This window comes from Taeniopygia guttata, chromosome 6 (assembly GCF_048771995.1).
Source record: "Taeniopygia guttata chromosome 6, bTaeGut7.mat, whole genome shotgun sequence".
Taxonomy (NCBI): domain Eukaryota; kingdom Metazoa; phylum Chordata; class Aves; order Passeriformes; family Estrildidae; genus Taeniopygia; species Taeniopygia guttata.
In genome coordinates this window covers 30,141,671-30,155,590 of record NC_133031.1, presented here as the reverse complement: position 1 = coordinate 30,155,590, position 13,920 = coordinate 30,141,671, and positions in this window count along the sequence as shown.

Below are 13,920 nucleotides of genomic sequence, written 5' to 3'. Positions count from 1 at the left end.
AACACATAGGAAAAACCCCATATGGTTCCATATCAGTCCTTGGATGTGATATGGGTTTTTGAGTTTGTCATTTTGCTGATGCTGGTTCTGTTCCATCACAATCCCATTTCCAACTTCAGTCTAGCACAGGAAGTTTCCATCAGGGCACTGCTATATTTGTGCCAGTGTAAATATACTCTTAAGTACCTGTGGTGTGGCAACACCTGTAGTGCTTTCATAAAACTTTGTGGTTTTTTGTGGTACCCTCTCCACTTGTGACCAAACGTTTGTGTTTGTGCCCCATTGGTGTCGTGTCTGGCAAGGAGGTTTCGGTTTGGAGCTGTGATTTAGAGATTTCTTCCTCAGAAGAACTCCTGGAAATGCTGACATGAGGACAATCAGCACATGGATGGTTCCCAAAGTGGTGCCTGTCACTGGCTTTGCCACTCCCTCAACAAAAGGATGGCTTGCACAGGGAATACTCTTTTATCATATTAGCTGATAACAGCAACAAGGCTCGCTGTGAGTAGGAGGCCTTCTTTATTTTGCTTCTGAGTACTATTTCTTCAGGCAACTTGAGTTTTTAGTGTACTTTGAGAATACTGTCAGAATTTTATTAATTTATTGGTCACTGTTGGAATTAAATCCAGCAGGTGGGTTTCAATGAAGCACTACCTTCACCCTCTGCTATTTTTGGAAGGTCTTGCAAAATTCCTTTGAGGCAGGCTAGCTAATACAGGGTAGAGTGATGAAAAGTATCTTGTTTATAGCATCTTTCTGTAAATAAAGTAATGAAAAGCTACAGGATGACATCCACTTACTTTGCAGGCCAGTTAAATCAGTATCACGTTCAAAATTACTTCAGAATAATTGAGCATCATCATTTTGATTTTAAGCCTTTTGGCTTTGAAATTAAGAAACATTGCTTTTTTAAAAAGAATTGAAGAAAACAATCACGAGGAACAACAAAAGCTTTTTAAAGGGCTTTCCTAAATAAGAGTTATGAGGCAGGGCTGCAAAGCATGAAGTCATTTAAGCCTAAGGAATGTGGGAGTGGGATGTTGCAAACAGCAACATCAACATTACCACACCAATTAGACTTAATAATTAAACTGGAGTATTTCACAACGTGAATCCAACCCAGCCTCTTTTTAAGTGAGCCGAAGTGATTGTCATTGTTTTCAACAAGAAAGGGTACAAGGCTGCACTGCAGTACTGATTTCGGGGTTATGTAGCTGTTTCAAGTGTATATAGCTGAACCTCAGTGCATGCAAATGTCTGAAAAAGCTGTGAGATTTCAGGGATATTTCAGTGATCTGTAACAGGACAGGCACTAAATGCCAAGGGTGAACAACTGGAGACTGAAAAGCTTTAGGGCTGGTTTTTGTATGGGCTTCCTGCTTCTGAAAACCAGTTGGGTTGTTTGTGAGCACATCACTTGTAGGTAATTGCAGCATGCAGGCCTTGATTTTTCAAGGAGCTGTGCCTGTTTTGGGATTATTCAACACTTATATCTTATGAAAAGAAATTACATCATCCTCCTAAAGTGCATTATAACAACAATGTGACATGCTATAGAGTTGCCAAACATGAAGTGATTTGAGAAATGCTGGTATGTGCAAAGGAGGAAGTACTGATAATTCTGGGAATTTGCAATACTAGTTATGCACAATTTTAGTAAGTGTTCTAAGCAACTATCATCTGCTTTCTGTAACTACCAGCTAGACTACAGTTAAATTTTGTTGAGATTAACGAAAAACACCTAATGATCAAAGCTAGAATTATTGACAGTTACCAGAGCTAACTGGTCAAATGACACCTGGGCTGCCAAATGACAAAGGGAGCCTTGCGCACTGATTTGGGATGAGAACCTGCTGTTAGTCTGGCATTGGGAGCCAGGGGTTGCCAAAATCCTGGGGGCTACTGGTTATATGAAAAGCAGACAGAGCCTGTATCAGAGGTAATAAAAAGTAAGGGGTCTGCAGACAGTTTGCTCCACTGCCTCCAGATCTGAGCCTGGACATCAGAACCTGGCCCAAAAAAAGGCACCATTTGGACAAGAAATCAAAGGTCATCCTCATTGCTGGCAGTTTCATGGGTTCTGAGAAAACCAGGTCTTTTTTTCCTCTGAAAAACTTCCTGCCAGCCTTGAAAACACACATCAAATGGATTGTTCTTTATGTCTCTTCTTTAAGTAATAATTCTCTATTTACTTTGAAATAGAAAATTTACCAGATGGCGTAGGCTAATACTTTTTCTTTCTTTCTTTAATTTGCATTTTGTAACGTAAAATAAAGGCAATACGGAAGATAAAGGCCTTTATAGTTTTTTAGTATAGCACTGCTTTTAAAATAACTGGAAGTGCATTCACTGGCATGAAATCTTCAATACAGTAAAAATGTCACTTCAGGATTCTTTGGTTTGGCCTTTAGAAGTTTTCTCTGCTTTTCTCCCTTTATACCAGAAAGATTTCATATTGAAGCCTTTCTCTTATCCTGCAGCAATACTCTATGGACAATAGATATTTAATAATCTAGATTATTACTTCTTATGCCCTGTGTACATGGGTGCCTTTTAATTTGCTTGCTGCACTCTGAGTCTGTATGATACATGAGCCAGATATTTACTGGGCACACATTTTAATACCATTGAAATTAAATTGTTCAAGTGATAGAAGAGAACTGTCTTCAGACAAGCACAGAATCCACAGACAGAGAGTGAGATAGGTATGTGTTTTCAAAATTTGCACAATCCTCCTCTCCATTGTGTAAGTGCTGATTACAGGGAGTTCTGGGTCTCAAACAGAAGCAATTACATCCCTCCCCATCTGCAAGGAGCACTTGCAAGATTGTCACTCACAAAGGCCAAAAAGTTGTGGCATGTTTGGTATCCCATTATAAGATAAACTTATTTCTTTCATTAATGATTAATTCGCCCTACCCTATTCATAAAGTTCATCAATGAATATCAGGACAGTGAGCAGCAGGGGAGTGGCCATCTCAGTTACTGAACTGGGAGAGGGAACAAGCCCTGAATTCTGCCTTTCTGTGCCATAAATGTTCATATGTCTCAAACTGATGCAATACATACATCTAGAAAATTGATAAGGAATGATAATATATCTCAAAAAATGATTACTTTGTAAGAAGAATCAGAGTCTCATTTTATTACAGGGCTCCCTGAAAAGCTGAAGCATTCTTCCACAATCAGCCAGGTGGATGTGTAAATATCAGAATCTCTGTCTACCTCTATTTTCAGTTGATTTGCAGAGACACTCTGGTCCCTAATTATGTCTGGTGATTCATCTGCTCCCTCAGCCCCAGCAAGGAACATTTTCTGGTTCTCAGGCTGGGGTCTGTGCCCTGACAATGCTCTCATTGTGCAAGGGGTGAGACCCAACCTGCACCACCCCCCTCACCCTGCAGTCAGCTGGGACAGGGAGCAGTGTGGGGCACCACCCCTGCCCAGTCCTTCAACCTCAATGAAAAAACCCAGCCTGCATTGCATTGCTGAGCAGTTCATTACTGCCTTGAAATAGCATAGCCTCTAAACAACACATTAATTATCAGCTTGTCTCATTAGTTAATCCCATTAGACTGATATATGCAGGCATTTTATCGGTAGAATTGAAAGTAAATTCCTAGGAACATCACTTTTCTGGTTGCATTTCCTGTTGTACATAGATCAAGAGATAACTTGAAAACACTCTTGCTTTGGTGTAGGGCAAACTTGGTTTCATTTCTTGTGTTCAGATCAAAGGGCATCTGATGATGTTCAGGGCAGGGCAAATGAAGTGTGTGAGCTGGCAGCACAGAGAGTTATGTTCTGCTTTTACAACCAGTTTGCATTACTGGTGTTCCTCAGAAGCCTTGCACGAACCAGGAATGCAAAATGCCAGGCACTGCACAAGAATCATGTCAAGATACTTGCAGCTAATCTTAAATTAGAGCAAGAACAGAGAAGTGAGCAGTTCTTCCCTCTGGAGTTTTCATCAGCTCAGAGATCCCCACCTGAGACACAATGGGGCTCAGTCTGTGAGATGCTGTGACTGCCACAGAAGTATCATTTTACTAACCCTACCATTGTCAGATCAATTCACCATCTGCCTGAAGGGAAAAGACTTTAAAATATCTACTTAAAATAAATTACAAGTAGTTTTATTATCAGGTATTAATCTCAAAACTTATCTAAGGGCTTGAAGTACTGCAACGCTCCGTGACAGTTTAGAAATGATAAAAGATTATAACAGGCATCTATTAATGAGAGAAATAAACTCTTGAATTGAATTTTATGATCTGGGTCATGAAATGTGCTTGGAGTTTCCTATGATGCTAATAAGTATGATTGCTTGTAGAAACACCTGAAGAGTGCAAGCATTTTATTACTCAGGAGAGGATCAACAACCATCTGTAGATATTTTATGCAGAAGAAAAAAGCTCAGGAGTAAATAGGGTCGTGAAATTGAGGGTAATTTTGCATGTACCTTTTAACTCCATTTCAGAGTCATTTCCATCATCCTCACTGCCAGTGGCATCACAGCAATACCCAGAGGGACACAGAGACAAAAGGGGACAATCCTGATCCTGATGAGGCAGCAGCTGAGAGGAGCAGGAGGCAGCAGAGCCCGGCAGAGATGAGCCAGGCAAAGACTGAGACAGCTGGCAGCAGGCATTGCTGCCTCCCCACAGCTGCCAGGAGTTAATGGGATTCTCTGGGTAAAGCCATGCTGCAGCATCCCTTAGAAGGATTTAAAGGAAGCAGAGATGACAACTATTCTGATATTTTTGTCCTTTCATATTTACTGCTTTGTGACATTCCTTCTGTGAGGTTTATTCTAGTTTATAACTGTGTTTTATATATTAAACGTAAGAGCTGGTTGAATTTTCTTATATCAGATGAACTACATCTTCCTGCTCTCCACGAGTGAAGAAAAACATGATGACTTCTCTCCTTGCAGAAATCACAGTGAGAAACCACTTTTCCAGTAGTGAATCAGATGCTGCTTGAAAACATCCTGGTGCTGTTCAGTGGAGTTCACATTCTACTGAAGCACCATGAACAAAATAAAATAAAATCTGGGAGTTTTGGCAAGTGGATGGCAGTATTTGCATGCAACCATATATCTATAGTGTCAGCTGCATGTTGTTATTAGAGTTTAGGATATAAGGGTGTATCAGTGCACTTGAGATCCTAAAGGGTATCCACACAGTTGGCACCTTCCAGTATCTTCTGTCAGGTAGAGAGTTACAAGTTATGTTATTTGAATCCTCTAAAGGTGTAAAAGTTCTATTTATGTACGTTAAATATCACAGAAATAAACCAGACATGGAGCAATAGGATATTTGAATATATCTGATGTCCTGTATCACATTTGCTTCAATATCTTGTGAGAAACATAAAACTGAACATTTAGTTCAAATAATTGCATTGAAGATACGGTTGGAGACAACTGTGTTAAAAGGATTTAATAGTAATTTAAATTTGTTACTTTTTGAAAGTATTCTAGTAGTTGATGTAGTTTCTCTGGAGACTTGAGAATGATTATACACGCCACACTTTATTTATTTTTTTATTTATGCTATTTTATGTTATAAAATAGAAGGAATACACACTGATTAAATGAGTGCTTCCCTGGTCATGGCATAGTCAGAGCCAGAAGCCAGAGTTACAATTTCTGAGTGTTACAGAGAGATGGGTAACAGCTGATACTTGTAAATAGCCTTCAGTGAAAGCCAAGCAGTTTGGATTTTTTATTGATGCTTTTAAAATTTTTTAATGCCAAGCTACCTCAAGGAAGTGAATCGACAGAACTCATAATTTAGTTTCACAACTTTGTTGTGCTCTTTGCACCGCCCCAATCCCCGCTGAGCCAATAATGCCAGCCTTGGTTTGTTTGTTCACCTCTCCTGTGGTGGATGTACATCCTCCTCCTAAGCCACTCCTAGTCCTAGAACTTGAGCCCAGTATGTTCCCATCTCCTCTCTCCTTCCTAGAGATCACCTGCAAAACATTCCTGAGCTCAGGTTCCTGTGTTGAGCATCACAACAGTGCCCTCAGCGCTTCCCAGGGCAGCTGGAGCCTCACTGCCAGTGATCCTTGGTCCTGCCTTCATCAGACTCTTGCTTTTCCTGCTGGGGCTGAAATGGGATTTTTAGCTCTTCTGTGATGCTCTGTAATTTGTCTGTGCCATGAGACACCTCTTCACTTCCAGGGGCTGTAAATAAATACCAATGCTTGCACTAATGGTGCATTTTAGCTGTAAAGTCTCTGAGCCTCCAAGAGAAATGCTGCATGGGGGTGCTGGAAGTCACCATCATGGAGGTAAATTTGAGTTATTTTGGTGATCATGTAGATTTTCATGTGTGTTCTTCAGAATTTGGTGATTCTCTCTAGCAGACAAGTTGGAAAAACCTGCTAATGTGAACACCTGAAAGATGGTGCTGAGGATACAGGTATGTAAGGCAAACAAACAGGAAAAAAAAAATCCCTAGAATAAGTGACCAAAATGAGAAAGCTCAGATTCAAAAAGTCTTTCTGAAGGAGTGAAAAATGATTAAGGGTTTGAAAAGAAAGAATAGAATCTGTTTTTTTTGGTCTCCTTTTTTTGTACTTGTAAGCAATAAGATACGTGATATGTATTTGGTTATAGAGGTACAGGCATGCATATGAGACAAGGTGAAGTTGTGGGGCTTTTTTGAAAGTACATTCTGAAAAATGTCTCCATTTCTTGATATTTGCTACCCATTCAACGTAGTAACATCTCTTAGGTAAAGTATATCTGGTTATAGACAGCAGCAGATTTTTTCAATGAGCATCACAACCGTCACTGTTAATCCTTGACCACTTTCTCACGAGGAGCAAGTTCACACTACCACCTAGTGCAATTCCTGTTCCAATGCAGCAGCATTATTCTGTCTGCTGTCCTTCTGATTTATAATCTCTTCTCCATAATTAATCTCTTTGAGGTATTTATTGACTGTAACATTAACTCTATATTAATGAAACAGACATGGAACACAATGGATTTTCTTCCTGTAAGTCCTCTGTAAATAGTAGCCTGACTTCCAAGCTTTATCTTCCTATTTTCTCTCATGTGTGTAGCAATTTTAAGACAGCAATCATTCTGTAGCACAGCAGTACACACCTACACCCCTGCTGAATTATGCAGCTGTGGGTTTATATGAATGAACAGTGGTTGCTTTGTAGAAACAGCCTGCTAATATTTGAAGTGTGATTTGGAAAAGGAGGGTATATTGTCTTGATCTCATGTGCTGCAGTATGTAAGCCCCCAGTAAATCTCTAAGTTCACAAGAATTAGCATTCTGGTTTTAACAAAGAACAATATGGATTACCAAGCTTATGTTGCTAATTCCTGGTGTGTAGCTATTATTTTGGTACTATTCCACTTATTTAATGAAAAAATATGAATTTTTTTAAAGTATGTCTGAAAAAAAATTCTCAACTGATATAGGAATTATTTAAATAAAATTCTTAAGGGCAAAACATAATGCTGCTCCTTGCTATGGCTATATAATAATACATAAAATAATAATATAAAAAGAACACATGAGCCCATTGTCCATTTACAAGAGACTTTGGTATCTGTGTTTTCTTTATATTGGAACCCTCATTTATCTCAATGAATTATTTCATAGTTACAATTGGATATTATCACTTTTTAAAAAGAAGCTACACAATTGATATTTTATTTTTATGTTTAATTCCCCAGCCTTACTTAATGCTCTATCAATAGGAAAAATATAGAGAGAATTTACTTAGTGTTCAGCAGAACTTTCTGAAAAATGCTTTCTCTAATACTAGCTGTATTTGTCCTTGCTTAAAAATATAGATTATATACTTATTTTATGTAAAGAAATAAAACAAATATGTTCATAGTAGTTCTGGTTATGGATTAACTAAACTCTCAGGGAACTACATACACTTTAATTCAATAAGCAAGTATTTTTTTCCAGACCTCATTTTTTTTGTGTGCCTTTCATTTGAAAGTCAGATCTATAGATACTAGAAGGATCAAACTCCCCATAAGCACATAAATAGCTGAGGAAATTCACTAATTTGGAATTCCAGTGTGATTTGGGCAAAGCTGAGTGTTCAAAGCTTAGACTACAGGCTTAAAGGGAGAAATTGGTACTTGATGGATAATTCCAGTTTTAGCAAGACTGGAAGGAGCTCAAATATGAGCAGAATATAAGTTAGTTTATTTAATAATTACAAGCAGTAGTATTGCAAGTGTATCTATAGAAGCTGCATCACCCTTTTCTGACAGATGAATGCTTTGAAGAGAAGCAGCAGCTGTGGTGTCACAGTTTGCCACCACCCCAGCAGTGGCTCTGTCTGTAATGTGATTCTGCTTTCTCTGCCTTGCTTCCATGGCAGGCAGCTGTGCCTAGGGATTAACCATGGGAGCTTGAAAGGAGTGAAAGTTCGTGGTTGATGGCCACAGAGCTCAGGTAAATCTTTGAGATGTTGGGCCATGCTCCCAAATACAGTTTCAAATGAACTCCTCAGAGAGATTTGTGTTACAGCTATTTAGAGGAATGCAAAAAGGGCAAAGTATATTTTTCTTCTCTTGTGTTTGGAACAAAATGTGCTAATGCAATGCATAAATTCCACTGAATTCATTAATATGTAAAGAGGAAGCTTAGCATCTGCTTGGGATGATTTCTTTTAAATGATCAAATCTGGATTATTCACACCTGAAAGTCCATAAAGAAAACACATTTGGCTGAGGCTGTTCATTTACACCAACAGCCTTTGAGATGAATTTTGGAGTGCTGAGGAAATTGCAGAGGCATGAATAACTTATGAGCATTTAAAAAGGACTGGCAGATAGCCTGATGTGATCCAGCAAAAATAGTGGAGAAGGACAGAGGATTTTGGTGACAAAGATTTAAACTACAGGAATACAATTATAGGCTTGATTTAGGTCTTTGAGAGATTGCAGATGTAATCATACATGCTGATACCATATGCTTTAACTGCTAGAGGACATTGAGCAAGCACAATGTGCTACTGTTCATTTAAAATAGCTGCCACTGAAGCACCTACAGTCTGAAACTGATGGGTTAGAAAAATAATGCCAGTGAGAAATAATCCTCTGTCGCACTACGACACAAAATAACTCGCACACGAATGCTAGATACAAAAGAGGAAGTTTATTTCTGACTCTGCAATATATAGAATTCCAAAAGTGACAGTGGATTGGAAGGTGAAATTGCCACCTCTCCAGCCACACTGGTCAAACCAAGAGTCCATCAATTCTCTCCTCTCACAAAGAAGAATGCTGGATAATCATTATTTACATGACAGTGCGTGAGAGCTCCAGTAGAAATATGTAAACATTATCAAAAGGCATAAAAAACTTTTAGAAGAACTTTGAAACTTTTAAAAGAACAGGGTGACAATCCTCCAGTGAGGCTACTTGAAACTGTGTCTTCCAAAGATGAGTGCTCAAAGGAAAGTGATGCTAGATTTATGCATAACCTGCCTTAGATATAAAATCACCCCAGATAAAATATGCAGAGGTTAACAGCATGACAGATATGGATGCTGAAGTTGCACAGAGTAACATGGATAGTTTGGTAAACAGAATGAACCCATGCAATTAGCTTTGTTTTAATATACTCACGTACTGAATTGTATGTCTGAAAAATAATCAAATTTATAACTATGGAAGGGAGGAAAGTATCCTTTAGAACAACAACTTTGAAAAGTGCTTATAAATCATCTTGAACAACTTGAGTCAACACACACTTCTAATGTGATGTGTGAGGCAAACAGGATTAATGTGAATTTGTAAATCTATTCAGGAAGGCAGTGTGTAGGAGTAGGGAGGTAAGTTTTTGTTTATATAAGCCCTGATGAAGCCAGTACTAGAATATTGCTTACAGAACAGGTGTCAAGTGTTTCTGACAGTGGAAGAAATGGAGAAGGTGTAAAAAGAAAGCCAACAAGATTATCTGAATGCTGGGGGGAAAAAAGCCTTACTGTGAAGGACAGAATGAATGCAATTTGTTAAGCATATCAAAAAGGACTCTGGAAAGGTAAACATTGATTGTAGCACAGAAGTAGTAACATGTGGAAAATATATTAAAAGGCTTTTTTACCTCAAAAAAGAAACTATAAGGAAAAGCAAGGGTGAGAAGCTCCAGCAAACACATTCAAACTCTGTTAGGTGAAGCTCAGGATGTCAATCAGTCAGCAGAACAGGTCTGATACATCCCCACTCCTGGAATCTTCAAGCTGAAGCTGTTTCTTTCCAAAGGATGGAGGGTGGCTGCACTAAGTTGATTATTGCTCTTGGACTCAATGTATAATGCCTTCTCCTTGTACACAATATAGCTCAGTACACTCCCACCCTGCATGGTATTTATTTTTGCACAGAATCAGAATGGCTTTAGAAGCAAAACCACAAATATTTTAATGGTTAATGTGTCCAATAGCATTATGTACAAAACTGAAGGAAAAGGAAGCATAGAGCAGTAGCAAAAATTGTTTTTTGATTATGATTATAAATAAAAATTGTTATACAAGAAGGAACTTCTTTATTAACATGATAAACCCACTAGATGGCACTGAAACATCCCTTTACAATTCTTTTCACTTTGACCAATAGCCTCATTATCCAAGTATTTTAATCAAAGTGAAAAGGATTTTATGAACCACAGTGTAAAGAATCTTAGAGACATAAAATTCTGATATTATGTGTGGATTTCTTTCTTTAACTGTGCATAATATACTTTTCACTGTTTATTTTATGATTATCTGCATTATCTTTATGCACTTAAATGTTTGGAGGCTTTGTTTAAGGGAACTTAATCTGTACCAAATTGTATTAAATCCTCCTTAGAACATGGATTTCTGACTAGGCATTGTTATCTTTCTGCTAGAGTAAATTTAGTTCAATTAATAACAGCAATTCTCTATTTGAAAGTGAATAGAGGCTACAGGTTCCTAGGACTGACATCAAAACTGCCTCAAATTCTATTAATACACAATAACAGGAATTACTGTTCCAGTAAGACACAAGAAATATGCTTGGTATTTACAAAGACTCTTTTTCTGGGATTTCATCTATATAATAAATTATTTACAGGTAAAATTGATCACTTTGGAGATGTTTCTTCCAAACAAATAGCTGTTACCTTTAAGTACTCAAGGCATCAAGTGGGAAGAAAGAAATCAGCTCTTATTTCACATTTTCCCAGAAATTTTTAAGCTCCTCAGCTATTCAAGGTGACTGACTTGTGGGAATGATCACAGGAATGGTGAAACTGATAAAATAAGGGAATTAATGTATAGGTCTGGTTGAAGAAATTTAGAGGGTATATAGCATAGTGTTTTAAAATTCAGAGTGATAGAGTTTTTTTCTGAGAACATTTTAGTCAAAAATTAAAATAATTGTAAACCTTCCACTGATGGCAGTCTCATGCTGAAAACACATTCAAACCCTACAGACAGATATCAGCAGAGTGACTTGAGGTGACTGTAAATGTCTGGATGTGCCTTGAGTTTGGCCCTTCAGAGAATGGGAGCTGGCAACGTCCCCTCCTTGGGACTCAGACTCTGTAAGTGTTTCTGACAGTTTGGGCTTTTGGAGCTTTACTGGTGAGCCAGGTGAAAACTGTCCTTCTGCAGAAGAAGGTATTAGTAAATATAATTGTTTTTCAGCCCAGAATACAGATGCTTTGCTATACAGAGGGCTACTAAGAGCAGCCTGGTGTAGAATATTAAAAAATGCATCTAGAAACTTGCTAAACTTAACCCCAAAAATTCACCAACTGAACAAGCAAATAATTGCAAAAGCCATTTGGATAGGGGGCTGACAAATCCTGAGCAGAAACATAAAAATGATGGGAGTTTGGAAGGTGGGGCTATCACTACAGTATGTAAGCATTACACATCAGCTGCAATCAATAAAAGAAGCAGAGCTACTACTTGCTTAACTACTCTATTGACAAGCAAGAGGTAAGTCATTAGTCATTGAATCTGTTGATTTGTCTGATTGAATCATTGATCTGTTACCCCGTTACTCCACTGCAGTGCCACATTTAACCTCAGAGAACTGCAACTATTTTGCTGGTCCTCTTTAGCCAGTATCTGTTTATTGCATTGTCGTCCTTGAAAATGGGTGTGTAGCACAGCTGCTAAGCCTGTTACCTTTTTCATGGAAATCCCCTGAGGATTTTTTATAAGGCCCCTATCTCTTTCTCCAGCTCAGTCAGTGGTGAAATCCTTTCTTGGGTTACACAGCACTATCAAACAGAAGATGACTTGTGCTAAGGCAGCTGATTCACTCTGCACCTGAGCTTAGCTGAGCTGGGATGAGGTTAAACATGGACCAGCATGAGAATATAGAGGGATACCCACAGTTTTATCCAAAATCACTCTGGTGGATGCTGTGATATCAGAGCAGAAAGCACCTGATCAGGTCCACACAGATCTTGATGTCTAATTTTTTTTTAGATTAGTCAACTGCCAAACTGTCAAGCTCAAATCAGGCAACCAGCCCTGTAGCTGGAGACTGTCACTTCCCTCTGTGACTGAGGACCCCGTAGCTGGGTCAGCTGAAGAAGGATATGGGACCTCAGTTGATGCATTTTCCCCATGTCATACAAAGGAAAAATTTCTCACTTCTCATTCTGTCATTCAGTTACAGATACTGTTTTTTATGAGTTTTTTTCCTTGCTGTTCTTCATTCTGTGACATTAATTTGGCACTATCAGCAACTCAATCATATTAATGTCAACGAATTAGAGATAATTTGTGTGGGCACTGTTACTTAGCTAACTGTAATTTCATTCTGTGGTCAGGTATTGTAGTGGTTTTCTTGTTAGTCTTTGAAATGTTCATAATAATGAATAAAGTAACATGAAAATGTGATAGCTTAAATCATTCTTCAATAAAATACAAAATAATTGCATTTTAATTCCTTTTATTTGCATAGGGTTTTTTTCCCCCCTCGTTGTAGGTGTTCCTTGCTTTAAGAATAGCTTCACCTCTGGAGAAATAACATTAGGTCATGGGGGCAGTTTTTACACAGTTAAGCCATATGGTTTGTCTTCTTTGTCCTGGCCTAAAAAGGGACAACTACATCCATATAATATGCAACCTGCACTTAAAAAGATATTTTTATTATGTCATCTCTGAAAGAATTCACTTATTCATAATAAGTCTGTGTGTTTTCATGGCAACCTGGCAATTCTTTCTTTTCTTTCTATTTATTAAGCATAAAAAAAGACTTGGTTCTTTTGCATTCATTATTTAAAAGATTACTCATACGCAGTTTGACAATTAAAAAAAAAATCCACAGAACACAAATTTTTACTATTCTTTTGGTTAGTCTTAAAAACAGAATTACTGTATTTGTCCAAAATGGCATTACTCCTAACACAGTGGTGACAAATGTATTTTTATACTTAGAAAAATTAGTATGTATTACATTCACCTTGCAACGACTGGGTTAGTCTGGCATACTTTTTTCAGAGCTGTTGAGGGATTTGTTTAGCCCAATAGGATTTGTATTGATTTCTGTTTCACTTTTCTTTTTTTGGTGATCTTTATTCTTGGGTTTTTTTCTTATATTGATTCTGAAAACTTCAGCTATTCGGGTTATTACAAATGTTGCTATATTTATGCTGTAATCCTACTACAATAATCAAGAAGTCAGACTTTCACAGACTTTCATGCACACATGCCTAACATAAAAAAGATGCACCCATACAAAAAACTGAACTTTCAATCAGTTTGCTGGAATTTGAAGCCTCTGAAAAGAACATATTTTTTCCCACAGATGATTTTTCAGGTGTTACAGGGACATTGATCTATAGTATTAATTAGTAGTTATTGGATACTATTTCTAATTACACTTAGACCAAAATTTGAAATATACATTTGAGGTAAGCCAGTAAACTCTGGTTT